Source organism: Lathyrus oleraceus, chromosome 4, assembly GCF_024323335.1.
Source record: "Lathyrus oleraceus cultivar Zhongwan6 chromosome 4, CAAS_Psat_ZW6_1.0, whole genome shotgun sequence".
In the NCBI taxonomy this organism is placed as follows: Eukaryota; Viridiplantae; Streptophyta; class Magnoliopsida; order Fabales; family Fabaceae; genus Lathyrus; species Lathyrus oleraceus.
In genome coordinates this window covers 306,335,747-306,359,237 of record NC_066582.1, presented here as the reverse complement: position 1 = coordinate 306,359,237, position 23,491 = coordinate 306,335,747, and the positions used below count along the sequence as shown (strand labels likewise).

Sequence of the window (23,491 nt, the reverse complement as noted above, 5' to 3'; positions counted from 1 at the left end):
AGACTCATGTATTAGTTTGAAAAATCATAGTACATCCAAGCTTCTCATGTTTCATTCATGATTGATCCATTGATAAAGGCTTTATGGTGCCTACATGACCTTTGATCTAAGTTGATTTCAAACCACATTTTTAAAATACGTTACCTAGAATACAAGTTTCATTTTTCACCATACAGATTCACATTCAAATTCATTCACACTATAAAATCCCCACAAAAATCCAATTCTATACAAAAAATGTAACTTTAACCAAAGTCAACTAACTAAGATTTTCCATCCAAAACAAATTTATTTCTAAACATTCATTCCAATAGTATGCATTACATCCTTCAAACCTTCATTTAATTCAATTCAGTTTTCAAATACATTCCTCAATTTCCAAATTACAAACAACTTTCCAATCATTCAAAGTCCCCATACATTCATCATTATTTAATTCCATAAACTGTACAAAGCATATCATATACTATATTCAAGCTACTTTCTTCATCTCTTAACTGTAGAAACAACTGAGTATTCAGTATAACACAAATATACGGATGAAGTATGATGGTAAAGAGTGCAACATGCCTCCTCTAGAAGGATTCACCTATATATAGTTAAGACAGAAGAAACCCAAGTAAACTTGACCCAGTAATCAAGCACGAAAATTGTCTAAGCGGAATTGTGATTCCGTATTGAAGATGACGGACCCCTTTTACACTCTTCCAAAGGAGTCGACATTCAACCCCCAACAATGTCATGGAACCTATAACGGGCCCCTGAAATCAAAACATGAGCATAAGAGGATAACATAATAGGAAAGGTTAATTCCAGGAATAACTAATCACACATTATTACTTCTGGAAGCTAGGCCGCATGTGGTTCGACCAGGAGACTGTTGACATTGATGTCGTTGATGCTAACAACGAACTGGCTTCCGTTGAGTATCTTGACAGCATTTACCAGTTCTGCAAGTTGGTTGAGAATTAAGGTCGTCTATATGATTACATGGACTCGCAAAACGAGATTAATGACAAGAGGAGAACCAAAACTCTCTCATAAACCTTCCTAAAAAACGGATATGACATGACATTTCAAACTCGATTAATTCATTTAACCGTTCGCAGCTCACATTCCCAATGGCATGACAGAGTTGCCCAATGCACCTGCCAATTCTGCTGAACCAAAGATAACAATCATAAGGTAGTTTTAGGCATTGCAAAATTCATTAACCATGACAAAACTAACCTGCCAAAAGCTGATTCTCTTCAGTTAATGCTGCTTCCAAAACATGTTGTTGACGAGGACCATACCCAGCTCACAAAAGCATATAAAACTGCTGCTGTTTTATGCCAGAATGCGTTTGTTATGTGGGATGATAGCCGAAAGTGTTAGTCCATTGACGGGTGAACCTGTAAAGCCTGCATACATAGTGACAAAAAAGGCATTGCTGATTGAGATAATGAAACCAATGTATGATGAAATATACAACAGAGCATAAGGAGAATGAGAGTTTGCAACCGAAACTTCTTCAGTCAGAAGTGGTTCCTGGAGATGCTCTTGCACTCCATAACATATAAAACTGAACCGAGAAAAATCCGTTGAAATCGACTGTCGTACCAATCATCCAGGACGAACCCCGCTTCTGCAGCATTCTCACACCTTCTCTCGACCACTTTGAACTCAATAACAGACCCCTCCAAGAAACCATGATAAAGTCAACCTCCATAACAGAACGACATTACCTCCGAATCCTTCTAATAATTCCAATGACCCTGCTAACCGCATCACCATGGAAGCAGAAAGTTCTCAGTCATGCTGCAGAGAAAGGAAATAGAGAGGGTGAGATCCAAGGCAAAGCAGGAAAATGTAATTCAGTAATAACTGATGTTGATGCAAAGTTGTTTGCTAAAGACTTTGCATTAGAAGTTGTAACAATGGACAATCCAACAAGCCAGACATTACACTTGACATAAAGTTGCAGCTCATTCACATCCAACACATAAGTCAGAACCTGTAGATATGAACAAGAAATCTTGAAAAGGCTAAGGATACTTATACAATCCTTGTACGATTCCATGACCGAACAATATGAGGTGATGAAGTCTGCTATACACAAGAAAAAAGATGTCATTGCATCCGCCAATAATCATTAATACTTAGCATCTCAAATTAACTAGCACAAAATTTACAACCTAAACAAATTCCAAACATAATCTAAACCAAATGAGAAGGAAAGTCGTATATTTCGTACCAAGTCAACAAATTATGCAGACCATGACCAACCACACCCAACTCAGTGCAAACCATACATGTTGCCCATCCTGCAACACCAGCTGAACAGTAGCTGTAGCGGTGTTTTCGTTACCTTATGGTTTATTGACTAAATCAAAAATAAACATACAATTCGAGTCGCCACCTCACTTTTATTTATCCAAAGGAAAGGATAAAAAGCGAACAAAAACCAAGTAAAAAGTTTTATCAAATCAAAAACTAATAAAAAATGTCAGAGATCTAGGTAAGAGGTTGGTTATGAAACGGGAAGGTTTTACGCATCCAAAACATCCTTAATACTATAAGGGAATCCTTTTTGCAAATATGTGTTGTAGGTTGGTATTTATGAAAATATGTGCAAAAGATTGGGGGATGAGAAGAGAATAAATTATATTTACAAATTTTGTTGTTTGAATGGATGAACCCATTGCCTACGTACCATCACAAAGGTAGGATCAAAACCTCGTAGTTCGGGTAAAAATCACAAAGATCGGTGAATTAATTTGACAAAAAACCTTAAGGTCTTTTGTTATCAAAGAGAGAAAACTCAACCTAAACCAACAATCCACCATGTGAGGAGAGCTTCAACATACTAGTGAGAGGTTAACCCTATAATAAGCATGGAAGACTTATAATCCAATCACTAAGGATAAGGTGAGATTCACATCAACCACTATGATAACTCAAACCTATGACTAATGTTTATGAAAAGATTTTAACAAAAGTGGTCATTGGAACCACAAAAACAACTTGAAGTGAGTTATATTTACAAGTTAAATTTATTTACAAAATGAAGTCAAAGTAGAATTAAGATTCATTCACAATGAGTATTGATGAAAAGATTTTGAAAAGTCAAAGGCATAAGGCCTAGGTTTCTAATTTGAAAAAAAGTCAAAGTTTAGAAAAGATTTTTTTGGCTTGGGTTAGAGTGAGGAGAAGAAGAGAATGACTAGTCCTAAGGCATACAAAGATAAGAGAGAAGATAAAATCCTTTGAGTTTCTTTTCTTGAAATCATAGAGATGATTCAAGATACTCCTTTCCTTTGGACTTAGCACACAAAGAAAGAAAAATACCTTTACAAAGAGAGAAGATTTCAAGAGTTCCGACGACAACCACAATGGTGACGACGACTATGAGCAATTTTCATGTAGATTTGATGCAAAGGAAATTGTTGGATTTTCAGAGTGAGGAAGAGAATGCAAAAACCTAAATAGAAATAGTATTTTTGGTAACTTTGAAGAGGAGATTGTTTCAAATCAGAGTCAAGAAGAGAAATAGAATCCAGAAAAACCTAAACAAAACACGATGGTTGAAAAATAAATGATTATTAAAAGTATAAAACAAATCATGTACCTTTTGAGTTGAAAATTAGAAAGGATCAAATAATTTAGGGAAAGAGTAAAGGATACAGAGAAAAATGTAAGATTGTTTCTTGTATAAAATCATGGATTAAGAAATGGAGAAATCACAACACACTGAATGGAATGAAGAACAACACCATGATTAACGAATTCAATGTTGATGATAGAATAAAGTTTACTTTAGTTTTTCTCGATTGATTCATCTCCCAATTTATGATAGTGACGATTCTGATAGATACGAAAAGTTGAAAGTGTTTAGGATAGATATGAAAAATTGCAAGTGTTTAGGGTTGATGCTTTTTATCTTTTTGCTTTGGAATATAAAAGGTTTCATTGCAAATTTGTAGATTTTATGACTTCCTCTAGGGAATAGATAAGAGTCGTAATAGAGAAGGGACTTTAAAGCTTTTACTGACTATTCCCAATGTAAGTTTATGGAGGATATACGTTGAAAGTAACATTTGGGCCATCTTTTAGAATCACTATCAAACCTTCTGATTACAATGTCAAACCCCCATTTCATGGCCTCCATGCGAACTCATTCAAGCATATACTCACGAGCAGTAAATAGTTGTTCATTTCTATTTTGTTGACCAACATCTAACTCGACATCAACCGGTCTAGCACCTGATTTAACATCATCCTTAACCTCATCCAATTTAACATCGTCCTTCATTTCATCGGGTTTTACATCATTATTTAGATCAGCTTTAGGAAACATATTCGGGTGCACCATATCTAATACAAACCAAAACAGAAAAATGGTCAAAAAAGTTCACAGTAACAGGCAACTTCGGAGATGCATCTTCGAAACAGATAGTAAGTGAATTCAGAGATGTATATTCGGACACACCATTCATTTTGTTCCCTTTAATGCAAGCAATGAGGTATGAAATGAATGAACTTTACCTTAAATTGAAACTTCTTTTGATCCCTTTAATGTGATAGAACACACACATGATGATTTGGAGTCGAAAAGTTGATTGAAAATGATTTTTTAAGAGTTTTGGGTTATGGAGTATGGAGTGTGAAAGAGATGATCATGCAAGGTGGCCATAGATTCAATTTTTCGCTTGAGATTTTCGGAGATGTATCTCTGAAAATATTACTGAATGGTTTAATGAAATCATCTTAACGAAATCATCATTTAAATGATTTCATGAGTCTTTTCGGAGATGCATCTATGAATTTACCATATAAATCTTCTTAGATGCATCTCTAAACTTTTCAATAAAAATATACAAATGCATCTCCGAAAAAATTTGATAGCATTTTTTAATTTTTACTATCCCATTATAAAATTGGAAAAGAAATTGCCTATTTCAATCTTAATAAGTGGGTCTGTCCCACCCATCATAGATAGAGGCCATGTTAACCCAAATTGATAGCTCATAAATACACAATTGACTTAGTGGCCAAAAACTTGTCATCATGCAACCAAACTTCTTCTCACCTTACATATGCTATTCAATTAATATATACATAGGTTTTCCATGATTACCTATTAAATACTCTATACAAGTACAATTATAGAAAAACTCTATAATGAAGGCTTCACATGTGACATGGTCACATTTTATATTCTAAAGCCTATATTTCTCTCTGCTTTATATAAATATTTGTTTAAATTGCCAACGATATTTTCCGTGTCGACTAATAATGTATTTTTCTGTAATTATATGACAACTAATTTAGCAATATACATATAAATATCTAGAACAACTTTTCTTCATGGAATAAAGCAACTTCTTTTGACCTTTTAAGCACGGTAGAAGAAAGTATCTATATTTGCAACATCTGATAAGGACTAGATTCCACTTGTTTTGGACATGAAATGTCAGGCCACAGATAATATTTTATATGAGACTTGTTTAACAATTTACAATTTATTTAAAGGTAATGAATGTAAGGTGTCTTAATTTTTGTTAAAATTGTTTAATGACTAATATACTAGTATTATATTGATCTTGACTGATGTTCTTGTTTATCCTCCAAATGGGGATCGTGTATTGATGTTTATAGTCAAATAAACTTGATGAATGGACCCATTAAGCAAGAATGACAAAAAGTTGAGGGAAGAGACTTTGTCGACGACAAATGTTTAATTCAGTTATTTCTTCTTAAGTTGTTTCTGGATCACATTGGTACACCTTTTGAGGTTTGAATCACAAAAATAGTTGATTTATTTTCCGTAACAAAAAAAAAACAAAGCAAATTGAAAAGAGGTGGAAACACAATTTTTAATATTATTAATTGAATACAAAATGTTGAGACTTTTTTTTTTAAGAAAAATATAATTAGAATGAGGATAAGGATGATAATTGGTATTTTTAGTAAATCAAATCACAAGTCTTAATTTAATTGAGGGATTAAATTCGATTTTGTTTTAAGAACAATTTGTGCAAACGTCTGAAAAAATATGTTCGTGCTTGGATATTTGATGTTTGAATGTAGAGAAATTGGATAGAAATCTCAATAAGAGCAATGCATAATTATTCTAAGAACTAATGTAAACAAGGAACACAATAAAAGTAATTAAACAAAAATGCTTGGATTACATAATTGAATCGAAACAGTGACGCAGATTCATATATTTTTCTTACAAACTTTTTTTTCTATGTGACTTGGATACTCGAGTTCTATATCGAATACTAGTAAAATTTACGAACCTTTATTACGTGAATGAAATCGACTTATATACTAAACACATAAATGACCATCAATAACGGTTACTTCTCTAGGACTCGACTCATATCTTACTACGCGGACTTTTTTTTCTTGATGTGTTTCCATGTGTCTTTGGTCTTTGAATTGCCTCTAAACTGCTCCAATTATTGAAACTGTTTTTACAACCTCTAATTATCCCTCTCTAGGAGCTTCTCTGTCGAATCTTGTATTATGGTATCGAAATATCTCTAGATCACCCAATCCTTGGACTCAAGAATATACTAAGTCTCAAAATACCTGATAGACGAGTTAGACCACCTCCTTTATGCCACACTTCCATGTCGAAATTCTAAACCACTACAAACCTTTTTGAGATTCTGAACATGTTTTGAAAAGAGAGTGATCTTAATCTTATGGATCTGTTCTTGAGATTCTTCCAAACCATGCTTAGTGATTTAGTTGCAGCTTACGTCGAAAATCACAGGCTAACAGATACCCCTAAAAAATTCCATTTTCGACCATGTTTGCAATACGAAAGAAAGATGGAATTTTCAGTACTCTCTTTGATACTATTCAAAGTAGTATGCATATGTCATCGTCATCATGCCCATTTTCCCCAAACTTTCACTTCGATGAATGTGCATGCATTCAGCCATCATAATTCCGACTTTCTAGGTCATCGTGGGCCACAAAATAAAACCACATTAAAAGAAATTTATTTCATTAATAATCAAAACACCATTTGTCAAAAATCAAACACCATTTTTCTAGATTTTAGAGGGAAATTGAAATGTTTTCGTCCATGACTATATATGTACCCTCCTCTTTTCTTTCTTCCCTTTCACAACTCCTTCTTTTCTGAAATGTAAACGTTTTTCATCTTTCTGCAACTTTCATTCTCTTCCTTTATTCACACTTTAGAACAATGACCTCCTCCTCCTGTCCAACGAAACAACTTCCAATATCGTATGCTGTTGATGTTACTGCTCCTTCCCCCTAGAAATCGTACTTATATCCATGAACCACAAATGGAGAAAGAAAAAACCATTATCTAGACTTCCGAAGTATTGATCCCATTTTTCATTTCAGGTAATGTTCATGCGTTCTTGGGCCCATTTCCCAGATCCTCTGCAAAATCTGATAAGTTAAAGAAATTTTTTCCTTGTCTGTGTTGCTATAAACCTCGTGCATCTGACACGATCTATGAGTTAAGTTTTATGGATTCACCCCACTATGTCTTACGTTCTTCCCCTACCATCAATAACGAAGCTTATATCAATTGGTAGGATAAAGTAGAAAAGAAGAAAAAACAATTCAAGAAAGACCAGGGTATATTTAACTTGATCCAATTGTCCAAAACTGGCCCCAAATATAATACCAATATGCTCATTTCATCCCTTTACTTTTCGGAAGGTTCAACTAACACCTTTCACCTCTGTTGTGGAATGATAACACTAACCCTTTTCGACATCTCTACTATTACTAGCCTTCGACCAACTGGGGATACCTTCGACCCCTCCCTCAAAAGAAAAATCAACCCAAATTTTTCTTTTACCCATGCAAGCATTAATAATTATATCGAAGACCAACATGAAGACCACCATGAATTAGTTTCTGACTATGATCACATCTCTTTCCTCACTTTTTTGTTATCTCATTTTGTTTTATTTTCTAATTCCCTCTGTCATACCTCAAAATTCTCCTTACCCTTTTATTTTTTACCTGACTTACGACTTTACTCATCTGCATACATTTAGAAAGCATTCATATCATTCACCATGTATATGTAGGTTTCATTCATTTTATCTGCATACATTGTATATTTCATCATTCCATCTTCATTTGCAACAATTAGGTCAAAGACTCTTTAATAATGATGTTTTACAAAAATTAAGAAATACTTTGAATTTGGAAAATGGAAAGTATAAAAGTGGTTGACTTTTGGTCAACAGGGTCGACACTATGGACCAAACGTTTGACCGCTATCCTAGACATTTCTAAACCTATCCATTCTCCTTCTTTAAGTCATTACATCGTGTACAAAAAGAACGTACCATGTGCATGGCATATCATGATTTACAAAAAGATAGAATTCCTGCTTGCATCCAAATCATGGTTTTGAATCGCTTAGTGTATTTGAATCGAAATGTTTAAATTAAACCATCAAGCACACATTTCAATTTTTTTTATATAAACCTGTATTGCAAGACATTCAACCTAACTTTCATTTTTGTTTTTTCGATACATTTTCAATTTCTAAGGGATTCACTAAGTCACTTTTCACTTCATGAGTAAATTCCCTAAGCACATTGGAATTCATTTCCATACATACACTTTGAGTCATAGTTCCCTTTTTATTCCTGGTCTCTCAATTCATATACATAAAGTTCAAAAGTTACTAAAAAGTGTCTTTACATTTACATGACTTCACTTTACATCACTTTATGTTATTATAAGCATATTACATAGTTTCCATACACAAAAGAATAAAAATAATTCCAAGGTCTTCAATAGTCTTCACTCATACTCTATTCTTGACCATGCTTGTTCATGCTCCATTACCATGTACCATGTTGCAGAGAAAACAATAAAAAACAAATTAGAAATTACATTCAATTGTAAAATTCAGCACTTACATAAGACATTCAAATTCACATTATACATTCATATTAATGAACAAAATCCAGCATCATGTGCATTTACAAATACACATGAAAGTTCATCTTAAATTCATACCATTCACTTCTAAAATTTAGCACATGCATATACATTCACATCATATGCAAAACCATTCAAAAACAAGTCAAATTCAAGGCTAAGTTATAAAAATTCAGCATATTATGCATATACCATATTACAAATTCCATACTATGTATCACTCCCATTCCATTTCTATACAACAAGTAAAACCCCATGAATCATATGCATTAAAAAATACAACATTTATATAATACATCATCCCATTCATAAACATAAATTCAAATGCATCTATAAGTTATTCATTCATACCATGTAAATCCAAACATGTATTCAAGTGATTTCATGTAAATTCATTCAATTTCCATCACACTCATTAAAAATTCAGCATATGCACATACATGTAAAGTCATATACATTCATGCTTTAACCAACCTAACTACCTTAAACTTCCACAAACTAACTTCTAACTACCTTAAACTTCCACAAACTAACTTCTAACCACTTTGGGAAATTGTCCAAAATGCTCAAAGCAACCCAAACTAACTTCTAACCAATTCTCAACCTCTAATCATCTCTCACTTATCTCTATATAATCACTCTATCACTCACCCATTATAGAATTGAATTTTCTTCACTTCTTGATTCCACTTGATTCTACATATTCTTCACTTTCTCTCAAGTTCTCACTCTCCATTCTCTAACCTTCCCTCATTAGAGCTCAAATCCATGGTTGTTGAAGCTTCTTCACTTTCTCTCAAGTTCTCACTCTCTATTCTCTAACCTTCCCTCACTAGAGCTCAAATCCATGGTTGTTGAAGTTTATCATTGAACCTTCAATCAACTTGAGCATAAACCTTCATCACACTTCATATCATGGTTTTTCCTGATTCAAGCATCAAAAGAATCAACAACAACAAGAAAACAAATGGAAGAAAAGAAAGGGGATGAAGAAGAGATGAAGAGGGATTCAATCGTATAAAAGAAGAAGAAACAAAAGAATTATCAAGTGAACGCAAATAATTGCTTACCATAATTGAATTTGCATCGCTGTTGAAGAACCATCACAGGGTCTCTGATCGGTAAGCCTCAAGCTTTATTTATCATTCCATGAACGCTTGCTTGCTTGTGTCTTCTATGATTGCTTGCTTATTTGATTATATCCTTGATTGCTCGCTTGTCTTCTCCTTATATGCTTGCTTTTATGTATTTTCTTTGCTTTTCATCTTGAGTGGACAATTACCATGAGAATCCAAACCTTTCCATGAATACAAACCATAGAAAATTCAGCATCTTGATAATAGAAAAACTTGACCTCAAAATCACAATAAAAAAAGTCATTCACACTTAGACTTAAAACCGAGAAAATTTTCATTACCCAACCATATTTGTAAAGCAATTTCCCAAGCAAATTCACCATAAATTGTAAGAAACGTCACAAAGACTGATTACTGCAACCCTTACCAATTCCAAATCAAAACACCGAGTGAGCAATCATATCATAACCACTAGAGGAATCGATCCAAAATCCGAAGCATCGCAAGGAAAATCAAACCCAATAGAAACAAGCCAAAACAAGAAGAAAAACTTGGTTTATAATTTTTATCAAACAGTGGTGTGTGGGCTGCGAAACGGTAATAAGGACAACAACTCTCCACCGATTCATAAATCACAAACGGAGTTTCAATCAACAACAATAACGGGGCAACAAGACAACACCATATCACAGAGTGAAGAATCGAAACAGAAGAAAAGGAGAAGAATTTGAAACTAAAACAAAACGAGTTGCTGAATCGAAATAAAGTCGAGATTGAATCAAAATGCAGAGCTGAACCGTAACAGAACTGAGTTGGGAAGAACGATCCTGGACTGAAAATACGAACCTGGACCGAAACAGAAAATCCCTTCTCAATCGACAATTCACAACTGTATGAAAATTAAAAAGCGAAACACTCCAGAATCGCTTCTTAGTGATAATCACTTCTCAGTAACAACATATATTTAAATCAAAAAAGTCGCTTTCTTGATTGATTCCTTCTTTATACAACAATATATGGAGTGTTTGTCTCAAGTGTGGCGATGCAGGTTTTATAGAGGCGATAGTTTTTCGCAACAAGTGTGAGGCTTGTGCTCTTCACATGTATTGTTTAGATGGACCTATGATTTTTAATTATGAAGCTATATGAGTTTGTGAGGATTATGAACCAAAGCAAATATCTCAACAAACTAAATCCGTAAGTTTGGCCATATGCAATGCTGATTCTAACCTGCTGGTTGGTCCTTCCTTATTGTACCGGCACGACTTATGTTTACGAGCATTATGCAAGAGCCTTCTTAGCCAATCCTCAGACCATTAATGTTGGAAATTGTTTTGCAATATTAGTTCCAAAATGACAAAAGAGTTAAATAACATTTAATGCTTTGCTTTAAGTCCCACATAGAAAGTGGAGACATCCTTTAAAGCATTTATAAATGCTTTGGAACTTTAACTCACCAAAGGAACAAAGAGAATAAGGTGCCACATGGACATGTGGTGGTCCCAAGCATTATGCCACTTGACACAACCAATGGACCCTCGCCGGTGTTGCCACCAGCGACACCGGCTCCGGCTCCGGGACCGGGACCGGGGGCGTGGGCGTAGAGGCGCTAGTGGCGGCTTGTAGGCGGCACTTGAGCACTTAGGCACATCGCATCGGATCGGGCTATTCGCGGCGTTAATGAGGCGGCTCTCTTTCGGCCGGCATGCTGCGTTTTTATTAGTGCTCAGAATTTTAGTTATTGTTTTGTTTGAATTTTGAATTCAATTTTCATATCTTTTCATGAAATAGTGTCATATATGAAACATTGTGTTTTATGGTGTTGTTTCATCAAAGGTTGCAAACTTTTGAAACAACATCCATATCTCTTATAAATATATGATTCTATTCAGAAAAATAACACAAGAACTAAAAACGTATTTCTCTTCCAAATTTCAGAAAAAACCTTCCTTGCATTTCGGGTTCTTCACTTGTCTTGTGCAGACTCGAAATTAAGGCTGATATTATCCTGAGTGTTCTTGCATTTTCCAACTCTAAGACATAATAAAAGAGTGCTTGAAATACTTTTAAGGAAAGTGATTCTCAATCACGATTCAGTCCTGGATCCATTTAATTTTACCGAATTTTCTAACAATCTTAAAAGTATTAGTAACATAATGGCTTCAGACGCTGCTGTTTCAAGCATCAAAGTGATGAACCAGGATCTTGTAAAGTTAGATCGATTTGATGGAACAAATTACACAAGATGGCAAGACAAAATGACATTCCTATTGACTGCCCTGAAGGTTCACTATGTTCTTGATCCCGACCTACAACCAATGCCTGAACCAACAGAAAATGATTCGGAAGAACTCAAGAAGGAGCGCAAGAAACGCAAGGAGGACGAACTGCTTTACCGTGGACACATTCTGAATACTTTATCTGATCGTCTCTACGACCTCTACACAGACAATCCATCGGCAACAGAAATATGGAAGGCACTAGAATTCAAGTTCAAGGCTGAAGAGGAAGGTACGAAGAAGTTCTTAATATCTAAATATTTCGATTTTAAATTCTTAGATTCTAAGCCCATTATTCCCCAAGTGCATGAATTGCAAGTTCTGGTCAATAAAATAAAGGCAGTAAAAATAGACATCCCTGAGACCTTCCAAGTCGGTGCAATTATTGCAAAATTACCACCTTCATGGAAAGGCTACCGAAAGAAATTGTTGCACAGTTCCGAGGACTTCTCCTTGGAGAAAATTCAGAAACATCTTCGAATCGAGGAGGAATCGAAGGAGAGGGAGAAATCAGAACCCCCTACTCATTTCAAAACAAACGCTATGACCAACAAGGGAAAGAAGAGACATGATGGCATGAAGAGTCATCTTGGACCAAAGAAAGAACATAACATGTTCAAGAACTCTGGCGGTCATAAAGGTCCAAAGAACGGATGTTTCGTATGCGGTAAACCTGGACACTATGCTCGAGATTGCAGACAAAATAAAGCAAAAAATGAGATCAATGCAATTCGATCAGATGATGACATAATTGCTACAGTGAGCGAAATTATGGCAATCAAAGGAAAAGTTCAAGGTTGGTGGTATGACACTTGTGCTACGGTGCATGTTACTTATGACAAGGTTGCATTCAAAACCTATTCTGAAGCAATTGATGGACAAGAGGTACAAATGGGAAATGAAGTCCGCTCTAAAGTTGTTGGAACCGGTTCGGTCGAACTTAACTTCACTTCTGGAAAGAAAGTTACACTTGTAAATGTGCTTCATGTTCCAGACATGAATAGGAATCTTGTTAGTGGGGATTTATTGGGAAAACCGGGTATTAAATCTGTATATGAATCGGGCAAACTTATTTTGACCCGTAATGGTGTATTCATTGGAAAAGGATATTCCGCAGAGGGAATGATCAAACTATGTACTAATGATAATATTATTAATGAAATTTCTAATTCCGCTTACATGCTTGATTCCGTTTCTTTATGGCATAATAGATTAGCACATTGTGGTATTAGTTCTATGAAGAGACTAATTAAATCTGGACTAATTTCATGTAATATAAAGGATTTCAAAAAATGTGAATTATGTGTTGAATCAAAAATGATTAAGAAGCCTTTCAAAAGTGTTGAAAGGAAAACGAAATTACTTGATCTTGTGCACTCAGATTTGTGCGAATTTAATGGCATGTTGACACGTGGAGGGAATAGATACTTTATCACATTCATAGACGATTCCTCTAGATACACTCATGTATATCTCTTAAAGCATAAAGATGATGCATTTAATGCCTTTAAGACTAATAAAGCAGAAGTCGAAAATCAATTAAATAAAAGTATAAAGGTCCTTAGAAGTGATAGGGGCGGCGAATACTTTTCAATTGAATTTGATGCATTCTGCGAAGAGCACGGTATAATACATGAATGTTCGGCACCACGAACACCGCAACAAAATGGCATGGAAGAAAGAAAGAATCGAACATATCAAGAGATGATGAATGCCATGTTGATGCATTCTAAATTACCCCTTAACTTGTGGGGTGAGGCATTATTGTCCGCCTGTCATATAATCAATAGAATTCCGTTAAAGAAAACTGGTATATCTCCATATGAGTCATGGAAAGACAGAGCGCCAAATATCGGTTACTTTAAAGTGTGGGGGTGTGTGGCATACTACAAAAGCATGGACCCTAAAAGAACCAAGTTGGGTCCTCGAGGAATAAGATGTGCTTTTGTAGGATATGCACAACACAGTAAAGCATATAGACTCTTAAATCTAGAATCTAATGTAATTGTTGAATCCCGGGATGTAGAATTCTTTGAAAACCTTATCACAAAGGATAAAGGATCGGAGTCGGCCACTAATAAAGAATCTCATGAAGATAACTCTTCTCGGATTGTAGAAATACAAACTGAAGGCACTCCTATAATCATTGAACCACTGTAATATTCCTTTGTCTCTATGTCGACGATATGTTGATCATTAGTAATGATTTAAAAGGAATCTTAGAAACAAAGAAGTTTCTAACATCCACTTTCAAGATGAAAGATCTTGGACTTGTTGACACAATTTTAGGGATCAAGGTTAAGCGAAATAGTGGGGGTTATGAACTTAGTCAAACCCACTATATTGAGAAAATGCTTGATAAGTTTAAACATCTAAACTTTAAGGAAGTAACCACTCCATTTGATCATGCCAACAAACTTCAAAAGAATAATGGAAGATCAGTGGCTCAATTGGAATATGCAAGTGCAATAGGGTGTCTAATGTACCTAATGCAATGTACCAGACCCGACATATCATTTGCAGTCAGTAAAATGAGTCGATTTACTAGTAATCCAAGTAATGAACATTGGAAGGCTATTACAAGGATTTTTGGCTATCTACTGAAAACCAAGGACCTTGGTCTTCACTATGGAAGGTTCCCTGCCATATTAGAAGGATACACTGATGCGAGTTGGATATCTAATATTGGAGACCATAAATCTACAACTGGATGGATATTTACACTTGCTGGTGGAGCAATTTCTTGGAAGAGCAAGAAACAAACATGCATTACACTTTCGACCATGGAATCAGAGTTCGTGGCTCTCGCTTCCGCCGGTCAAGAAGCGGAATGGTTGAGGGATCTTCTGTTGGAAGTTCCATTGGCTAAAGACAATGTCTCAAAAGTGATGATACATTGCGATAGCCAAGCCACATTAGCAAGAGCATTCAGCGAAGTGTATAATGGAAAGTCTAGACATATAGGACTTAGACATTCGTTCGTAAGAAAATTGATTAAGGATGGAATCATTTCACTCACCTACATACGAACATGCTATAACTTAGCAGATCCGTTTACTAAGCCACTGGCCAGAGACTTAGTACGAACAACCTCGAGAGGAATGGGGTTGAAACTCCTTAAATAAAAGTTCCGACAGCGGCAGCAACCCAATCTTATGTTAACAAAACATTAACTTCAAGATTCAATGGGTAACAACAAGTCGTTGAATTGGATGTAAGTCAAGAATTTGGGAAATAAGGTTGACTGTGTTGAATTGAGGGTTGAGGTTTCCGAAACCTCTTAATGAAGTTCATTAACGAAGAAGAGTATCTATTCGAAAGGATGCTATATGAACCTCACCTATGTGAATTTTGAGATGGTGCCGTCTCAAAGTGAGAGTTGGAGTTTCTCTCATGAAAAATTCATGAAAAGGATAGCATATGGCCATAAATAAGTGCTAAGCGAGATATGTAAAGGAAGAACCTTTAAAGAGTGTGTGTAAGGTAACGCCGGTCTGATCCCATGGATTAATGGTTTAAAAGCTTTGCTACCAAACATTCCGATTAAACTTTGCGTTATCCTCACTAAGGTTAAGTTTAAAATCGAAAGATACCTAACTGTATTAACACTTTTTTATATTTCACTATCTGGAATGATTTTTGTCATTATTAGAACTAGTGGGGGATTGTTGGAAATTGTTTTGCAATATTAGTTCCAAAATGACAAAAGAGTTAAATAGCATTTAATGCTTTGCTTTAAGTCCCACATAGAAAGTGGAGACATCCTTTAAAGCATTTATAAATGCTTTGGAACTTTAACTCACCAAAGGAACAAAGAGAATAAGGTGCCACATGGACATGTGGTGGTCCCAAGCATTATGCCACTTGACACAATCAATGGACCCTCGCCGGTGTTGCCACCGACGACACCGACTCCGGCTCCGGGACCGGGACCGGGGGCGTAGAGGCGCTAGTGGCGACTTGTAGGCGGCACTTGAGCACTTTTGAAACATTGTGTTTTATGGTGAAATGGTGTTGTTTCATCAAAGGTTGCAAACTTTTGAAACAACATTCATATCTCCTATAATATATATGATTTTATTCAGAAAAATAACACAAGAACTAAAAACGTATTTCTCTTCCAAATTCCAGAAAAAACCTTCCTTGCATTTCGGGTTCTTCACTTGTCTTGTGCAGATTCGAAATTAAGGCTGATATTATCCTGAGTGTTCTTGCATTTTCCAACTCTAAGACATAATAAAAGAGTGCTTGAAATACTTTTAAAGAAAGTGATTCTCAATCACGATTCAGTCCTGGATCCATTTAATTTTACCGAATTTTCTAACAATTAACATATGGTGTGTTCTAAGGAAAAAAGGACGTCTTCTCTAAGCCAGATGACATTATAACTGCTACAGAGAAGTACATCATGAAACAAAAGCATTTGAGAATCGGATCCATAGGGCTGATAAATCACAGTGGGGGCGATAGTGACCATACAATGTATGACGATTCTTATTGAATGCAATCTTGTAACTTCTGCCTCTTCTGGATAAGGGGGTGCGCACGTCTACATGTTTAACGTGTTACTGATTTTGTGTCTGTTTTCTGAGGAGATATTTAAGGTTCTTGTCACTCTTTATCCGTTGTTGTGTAATGGTAGCTTAACGTTACTAGTTATCATAGTACTAGTTCATGTTAGTAATAAGAAACTTAATTATATTTTTAATATAATCATTATTACATTATATTAGTTTTATGACACTCAATTAAATTAACACATGTCACTATTGAATTGAGAAATAGATTAAGTGATAGAAAAATTATCTTATACATTCTATATAAAAATTATCATAATCATTTTAGAGTTAATCTAGTTTTCTAATAAAAATAAGATTTTAGTTCTCTTGATTAATTATGATTAATTTTCATAATTAGAGTTAGGTTAGAATTATTTAGAAAATTAAGATTACATGTTAGCACTAATTTTGACACTTTATTTCTTATGATTTTTTCTTCATGATGTCTTAATCTTGATATAAATAGTTTGACTTAATTCTTGGCTTGATCCCCTTTGTTGATTTAATTAGTTGATCAAACATACTTTGGTCAATTGATTAGATTAATGGCTTTAGGACTTTTAACACAACCTTTCAAAATAGTTTGCATGCTCCCTTAGGATTTTCATTCAATTAAGTGATCATAAATACATTCATCACTTGATTAGAATTAGATCTTCATGCTTGCACCTACACTTGATCCATTAGGTCAATTCTAGTCCATTAACATTCAACATCATGGAGATAGGGGGACATCATGACTTGGTCATGCTGAGCTACATTTCTTTCCTTTAAGCACATTTTTTCATTATTTTCAAAACAAAACTCCTTCTAAAAACTTCAAACACCTGTTAATTATGATGCAAATTGTGCACCACGAGCCTTACGAAACAGAGAAGAATGAGAAGTAGCATTCATACCCTTGTTCTGAATACCTTTGAATACGTGACGTAGACCTTAGTTATTCAAAGTATTCACCTACGTTCATAGACTTTAGTGCAATTCAAATCAAAACACTTTCAACTTCCAATCCTCAGACAACATTTCAACAATCAACACCAACCACACTATTCTATTTGGAACAAACACTATACTCTCTGGATACCCATACAACTCTTGAGGTTAATCATATTATCTTGGTTAATCACCTCCTTCATGGGTTAATTACCTTCTCTTGGTTAAACACACATCTCTGAACCATACATAACTCTTGAGGTTAATCACCTTCTCTTGGTTAAACACCTCATTCATGGGTTAATCAACTTCTCATGGTTAAATTTTTTTCATGCATGCTTGCCTTGTGAGACTCAGGCTTAGGCAAACCCCTTCATGCATGTTTGACTTGTGAGACTCAAGCTTAGGAAAACTCCTCATTCTCTTGCATGTCTCTCTTGTGAAACTCAGGCTTAGGCAGACCCCCTCTTTGTAAGTATTGATCCACAAATCTAGGAAAAATCGTACAATTATGCATTGGATAATCACCATTTACTGGTTAAATGCCACACTACTGGTTCAGACACCACTGTATGGGTTCAAACAACACACTCTTGGTCCAAACAACAAATTCACCACTTCACAAATCTTTTCTAATCAATTCACAAATTCTTTTCAATTCAAACAACTTTTATTTTCTCTTTGGTTTAAACAACACTATTTTTTTCTCTTTGGTTTAAACACCACTTTTATTTTCTCTTTGGTTTAAATACCACTTTTATTTCATGTCCTTGGTTTATACACTAATCTTTTACAATTCCTTGTCCAAACATAAATTTATTTTCATAAAAGTACTTATATAATCCGTTCCTCAGCAGTCAGACTAAAAGTTTAGAGCATCCAAATGAGGATCGGAATCAGCTAACGTCGAAGCACTTCTAGGATACAATTATAACTATTCCCTAAAAACAACCAACAAATACGTAGTTTTCTCATACGAATTACAGAGCTCTATTTTTCTCATTGCACTATGAGAATACGTAGCTACAAGGGTTTAAATCCTTGGCGAGCACATTAATTAATAAACTTATTTTCCCTTAATTAAAACCAATCGCAAGTAACCTTTTCATAATAGCATCCATCTGCACAAAGAACAATTAAATGGTTCCCATTAAGTACGATGAATGTGAGGTGTGTTAATACCTTCCTCATGCATAACCGGCTTCCTGACCCTTTTTCTCTTCCCCTTGGGTTTTATCGATATTCTTCCTTTCCTTTGATATAAATAAAGTTTGGTGGCGACTCTGTTGTATTTTGAGCGTGCGACGCGCTCGGGTATTTTTGACGGTGTGACACCCTACAGATAGGTAAGAAGTTTATAGCTTTGGCAACTGAGATCCATGATGGTGAAACATCTATCTCAACAAGCTGGTTTTGGATTCCCTTTATAAATCTCTAGGGATTGCTTCTCCTGACCTAAAATCCATAACCAATCCTGAAAAAAATTCTTGATTTCTGGTATTATATGGCTTTTGCAACTTTGGCATAATGCCACCTTTGAGCCTTCTCTTAAAGTTACCATCCCTTCGGATTTAGCGAAAGAAGTCAAAGTAGACGGATTGAAGGCACTAGGCTTGCATTGATTACTCCATAATATATTAGCACTTCGACCGAAGAATCCTTCAAAAACTTTTTCTTTATGTATGCAGGTTGTGCTACATCTGTTTCCATCATGGCCCCATTTGTCAGTTAAAATTATGGGGGCCCATTTGTCAGTCAAAATTATGGGCCAGATTTGTTTAAGATAGAATTTCCAACTCTTTCCTCTGAACACCATTATGAAGATCTCTACATTTGGGTAGCTTTCCTCAAACCTATTATTATATCAACCAGAATTTCGACAGGGAAAAGTGGTTTGGGACTTGTCGGTTATCAACCAAACCTGGTAGCAAACAATTTGGCTTTAGCCAAATTTTACCAAAGTCTCTTTATATCCATAAAAATGAAATTCGTTTGCCCATCGCTGCACTGTTGGAGGAAAGTTATCACACATGTTTAGACTTTCATGCCAAAGAAGTCATTACTCTAACCCCTTTTGAATTTCAAGCTTCTTATTTATGCACCCAAATATTTGAAGAATGGTGGTCAGGTTTGTAAGTTTAAGGAGTGCCTTAGAGAGGGGTGAAAGAGGCACTTAGACGATTTTCCGGATTTTTTACGGTTTATTGATTTTTACTTTCTTGAGATGCTTATGTGATGAAAAGCGGTAAAGTGCGGAAAGTAAAGAACACCACGATGTATAGTGGTTCCCCTCACAGATCGAGAGTACTCCACTCCCCTTTCAACACAAAAGAGAATTCACTATAATGTTAGATTCCTAGACAAGACACCTTAAGGCCTTTCTATCTAATTCTAACACACCAAGAACAATCCTCTTGGATTTACAATGTTTAAATTCCAATCGAGACTCAAATTTTCACAAAAGGACCTCTTGCATCCACACACCGGATAACAAGGATAAAACCTTACAAACTTATTCTTAACAATCCTAAAAATAAGTTGTAATCAAGAGATACAATTCTGAATTTTTGTAGAAGATGAAATAGTTGAATATTTAAAGTATATCAATTTATCAATTGATCTTCTCCTTTGTAACACTCAATTCTCACAATAATTATACAAGTGTTCTTTGTATGGAATGAAACTATGATGCTTAAAAAGAAAGTTTATGCAAGGTTTCACTCTTAAGAAAATTTGGAAGAACACTTAAAATATGTTTGAAAGAATATGAGTAGTTGATTTGAAATTTTTGCAAGGAGGTGAATTTAATATCTGAAAAAATGATGTATATATGTTGTCTAAACACCTCCTCAAATGGATGCAATTACCCAAAGGATGCCATGGTTCATGGTAAAGAAAATAGAAAAGTTTCCCTGAAGAGATGCACAGATTTTTGCCTCTGGTTCAGTGGTAATCGATTACCTTAATATGGGTAATCGGTCACTTGCCTCCAACGTGCAAAAATATTTGAATTTTTCACAGAGTAATCGATTACCTTAAAATGGGTAATCGGTTACTTCATCCCAGATTTGAAAAATAGCTTACAAAAATGAAGTGTTATGATTTCTTTGATGCATAAAATTACTTCCAATGATTATGGCATGAATGAGACATTTTTTGGACACTTGTATAATCATCTAGAGGTCAAGTGTTATACCTATTCATTTGAAATACGAATCTTCATGAGTTTCATCGAGACTTGATCATTTAGTTGAAAACTTCCTTCATGAGCTTGAATCTTGATCAATCCTTTTTGTTAATCAATCTTAGACTTGTAGAGAAGTTTGTCGTCATCAAAACATTTGAGAAGTCATGTCTTCACAATCTCCCCCTTTTTGATGATGACAACCCAAAAAAAATGAAAGTTCGATCCAAGCATGTTTCTCTAGCAAATGCTCCCCCTTAATTGATGCTCCCTTTTAATTTATGATTTAAGGAGTCTTTTGAAATCTGCATTTTGTTAGAGAGAAACAGAAAATAAAGAAATAACACCATAACAATCTCTTCTCCCCCTTTGTCATTAACAAAAAGGGTGAAATAAGTAATAATATGCAAATAACATACACCAAGCACCACATAACACAAGAATGAAACAAAAGATAATACAAACATACTATAAACCAAACTTAGTACGGAATGGAAAGACGGATAAAACATAAAAAGCCAACGGACTTAGCATAGTCTTAAACGAAACTAGAAATGTACTAACTTAAAACCATAAACTAGTGAATAGCAAAAAAGAAATGGCCAACTCAATCACTTTATGACAAAAACTCACGTGTGTTAAAAATTTTAAAAAAATTCTGGAAGAAACAGTGGTAATCGATTACTCTAAAAAGGGTATTCGGTTACATAGATGAAAAATGCGTGAGGAAGGCAAAAACAGGCAGGGTAATCTATTACCCAATTTGGAGTAACCGATTACTCTAAGAAAAAAGTGAAAAAATAGTAGTTTTGCACAATCCAAAATATGAAAGATTTTCAAAAAATTTAAGTTTGACAAGGTAATATACATACTAATGCAATTTTGAGTGAAATTTTTTTTATCAAAAAATTAAATTTACCTAATATAAAATCAACAAAAGGCAAAAATTTCATATACACATTTTAAAGAGAAATTTCACAAATAAAAAAAATTAAAAACTTGTGTACCTTGGCCTCATTATAATGTATAGTGAATAATTATGGAAGATTTATATATCACCTTCATCTAAAATGCCAAGTTCTCTTCGAATCTTATAAAATGGTTCTTTTGCGAGTGGTTTTGTGAAAATGTCCGCTAGTTGATTATGAGTATCGATAAAGGTAACTTTGACATCGCCTTTAAGCACATGATCACGAATGAAATGGTGTCGAATGTCTATGTGTTTGGTCCTTGAGTGCATGACAGGATTCTTTGTAATATTAATCGCACTTGTGTTGTCGCATCGGAGTGGTATGCATCCAAGATCGATTCCATAGTCACTTAATTATAACTTTAGCCAAAGATTCTGTGCACAACAACTACCCGCTGCTATGTATTCTGCTTTAGCCGTACTAAGAGCAACACACGCTTGTTTCTTACATGACCATGAGACTAATGCATTACCAAGGATGTGACATGTTCCACTAGTACTTTTTCTATCTGTTTTACAACCTGCATAATTCGCGTCAGAATAACCAATTAACTTACAAACACTACCTTTAGGATACCATAAGCCAACGTTGTTGTTCCTTTGAGATACTTCATGATTCTTTTGACCGTCGTGAGATGTGACTCCTTTGGATTTTCTTGGAAGCGAGCACATAAACACACGCTAAACATTATGTCAGGACGGATTGCCGTCAAATATAATAAAGAACCAATCATACCTCGATACTTCGTAATATCAATTGACACACCCGATTCGTCTTGATCAACATAGGTTCCGGAGCCCATTGGTGTTGACATTGCTTTACAACCGTCCATTTCAAATCTCTTTAACAACTCTTTGCAATGCTTTGATTGGTTGATAAAGATTCCGTCTTTTAGTTGCTTGATTTGCAATCCAAGGAAGTAGTTCATCTTTCCCATCATATACATTTCAAATTCACCTTGCATTATCAACGTAAATTCTTCACATAGTTCTTTGTTGGTTGAACCTAAGATTATGTCGTCTACGTATACTTGAACAAGTAAGGTGTTCCCTTTTATCTTCTTGATAAATAAAGTTTTGTCTACTTTGCCTTTTTCAAAACCTTTTTCACATAGAAAATTACTTAGACGATCATACCATGCCCTTGGTGCTTGTTTTAATTCATATAGCGCTTTCTTCAATTTGTATACATGTGAAGGATGCTTGAAGTCTTCAAAGCCCGGGGGTTGTTTGACATAGACTTCTTCGTTGATGTAGCCGTTCAAGAAGGCGCTTTTGACGTCCATTTAAAATAACTGAAAATTCATTGAACATGCGTAAGCAAGTAATAAACGAATAGCTTCTAACCTTGCAACCGGAGCCAAAGTTTCTTCAAAGTCGACCCCTTCTTCTTGATTATACCCTTGAGCGACCAATCTTGCTTTGTTTCGAACAATTATTCCATTCTCATCAAGTTTGTTCTTAAACACCCATCTTGTTCCAATGATGTGCTTACCACTTGGTCTAGAAACAAGTTCCCAAACTTGATTTCTCTCGAATTGGTTTAA

The 23,491-nt window shown here is 34.9% G+C and overlaps 1 long non-coding RNA gene across 5 annotated transcripts; it reads right to left on the bottom strand.

Annotated features, from left to right (window-relative positions):
- Positions 1-340: 340 nt before the first annotated feature.
- On the bottom strand, positions 341-3,932 carry LOC127075251 (uncharacterized). Of its 5 annotated transcripts, none has more exons than XR_007786293.1 (5): positions 1,948-3,932; positions 1,231-1,800; positions 1,047-1,157; positions 841-950; positions 341-761 (listed from the first exon to the last, which is right to left on the bottom strand). It is a non-coding gene; the product is annotated as an uncharacterized LOC127075251 (long non-coding RNA). The 5 variants fall into 5 exon arrangements; XR_007786291.1 differs by having other exon boundaries at positions 841-1,157; positions 1,948-2,088; positions 2,237-3,931; XR_007786292.1 differs by having other exon boundaries at positions 841-1,157; positions 1,231-1,403; positions 1,504-1,800; positions 1,948-3,930.
- Positions 3,933-23,491: the final 19,559 nt, after the last annotated feature.